Here is a 2,379-nt window from a genome sequence, read left to right as displayed (position 1 = left end):
TACACTAAAATCTAATAGTAACTGCATTTCGGCTCTCTGTGACCTCGTGGGTAGAACATACCTGATGGTTACACTAAAATCTAATAATCCGGCACTGCATTTCGGCTTTCTGTAACCTCGTGGGTAGAACATACCTGATGGTTACACTAAAATCTAACAATAACTGCATTCCGGCTTTCTGTAACCTCGTGGGTATAATATACCTGATGGTTACGCTAAATTCTAATAATCACTGCGTTTTCTCTTTGTAACCTCGTGGGTTAAAACTTGAATGCCTCTCTCCCGGAAATTTTTTTCCTCTCCTTTGATAAGGCGGTAAAAATTATCTTTATAAAATGCGCCATGAACATGTCAAAGAACAAAATAAGCTGAAGTTTTCTAGCTAGCCCGAAGAAAACCTATTCCTGAAAAGCAGCTCTGATTCCGTTCTCTTAAAAAAGAAAATGCATATCCCCGTGTACCAGATTTTTACCAGCAGCAATTCGTCGATGTTTTGCTACACTGAGTGAGAACGTGACAATCACTTCAGATGCTTTCATTGACATGAGTTCCTATATCACCGCTTGCGGCTCCTCATGAAGGATATCTCTTGGGGTTTTTACTGTAGAGCTGAGCCAATTTGCATGCAAATGTCGGCTTGTTAAGTCGCATAATTAACTGACTAACGGCGAGGGAAAATGACAAGACCATAAGCTCACCAAGCGCTGAGAGTTGGTCGTCTCCTCGAGATAGAATACCTGAATTTTGTGCTTGCGTTTTGTTTATATCCTATGTTTAGTCGTGATAATTTAAAGAAATGATTCAAGATTTTTCAGTTACACTCTGTAACCATAGCGTGTTCAATAAATGAGCGCTTTCATTTTGAACACATAATAATTTCTGCATGAGCCAATCATCAGGGTTAAAAGAGACCGGGCAATTCTAGGCAAGCCTATTGTTCCTATTGTATAAGAGAGACGCTCATTAGATGTGGAGGAAGACACTTATCAGTATGAAGGAACCCTCTTTTTTCCTAGGTTAAAACAATGGTATGCATTATTCACCTCAACCTTACTAGACGCTTACTCGACACCAACGGGGCTTAATTTCATACCTCTATCACTACTGTGTTGGTAATGACAAGGGAAAAGAAAGTAAGGTTTGAGGGTATAACTCTTTTGTATGGGCGGATACTGGAAGAAATCGTTGAAAGAAGGTACAAATATCTGGGGATTATTGAGGCGGATTTAATAAACGAAAAGGAGATGAAAAAACATTCAAGAGAGTAAAAAAGAAGACTGAAACTAATGTTGAAATCAAGATTGAATTGAAAGAATAAGGCTATAGCGATTAACACCTGCGCAGCTGTCAGTGCTGATCAAGTATGGAACAGGTAAGATGGGCAAAGGAAGAACTGAAAACACTGGATAAAATGACGAGAAAGGTGTTGACAATGAATGGTGCTTTCCATTCAAAAAGAGATGTTGATAAGTTGTATGTACAAAGGGAGGATGGAGGTCGGGCCGACTAATAAACTGCGAGGGGTGTGCGAGAGGTGGGGAAAACAGTTTGGGGTGGTATGTGAAGAATTCTTGGGACGTTTTACTGCAAGGGGTAAGGTATATTGAAAGTGAGGAATTTGTCAGTTAAGTTGATTGAAGACATCTTGGAACAATGGGCTGAAACTCGGCAGTTGGAAGGAAAAAAGCTGCATGGTCAATTTTATGAGAAATACCCGGAAAAACACATGTAAGAAAACTTGGAGCTGGTTATGGAAAGCAGACTCGAAGATCCAAACAGAAGCACTTATTAGTGCAGGCCAGGAACAGGCTCTCAGGACCAACCATGTAACTGATACTATGTTGACAAGACCGTGCGAATCCCCCTTGTGTAGGTAATGTGGCGAGAAGGCGAGAGGAGTGTAAACCACTTTCTCTGTGAGTGTAACTAAAAAGTTAGCCCAAAAGAGAAATGACAATATTGCAAAAGTAGTTCGTTGGAAGTTATGTGAGAAATATCATCTGGAAGTGATACGAACACATGCCTGACAATGTGAGTAAAAAAAGATGAAGTTAAACTACTGTGGGATAATGAACATCCAATGTGATTATGTCATCGATGCTACAATAGACATGATCATGTGGCTGTAAACAAACAGGAGAGAGAGTGCGCCATTGTCGATATTGCTGTAGCAGGGGATAAGAGAATTGTTGAAAAGGTTAAAAAATATCAGGAGCTTAAAGGGACATTACCAGGATGTGGAACACGAGAACTGTCCAGGTGATACAGATTGTTGTAGGATCATTCGCAAGTGTGACGAAGAACTTGGAGAACTGGCTGGAAAGTTGGGCTCAAGAATTAGTATTTCATTGCCCCCCAAAAAACTACTCTTCTAGGAAC

This window comes from Porites lutea, chromosome 8 (assembly GCF_958299795.1).
Source record: "Porites lutea chromosome 8, jaPorLute2.1, whole genome shotgun sequence".
NCBI classification, from domain to species: Eukaryota; Metazoa; Cnidaria; class Anthozoa; order Scleractinia; family Poritidae; genus Porites; species Porites lutea.
Note: the sequence above shows the minus strand (reverse complement) of the source record.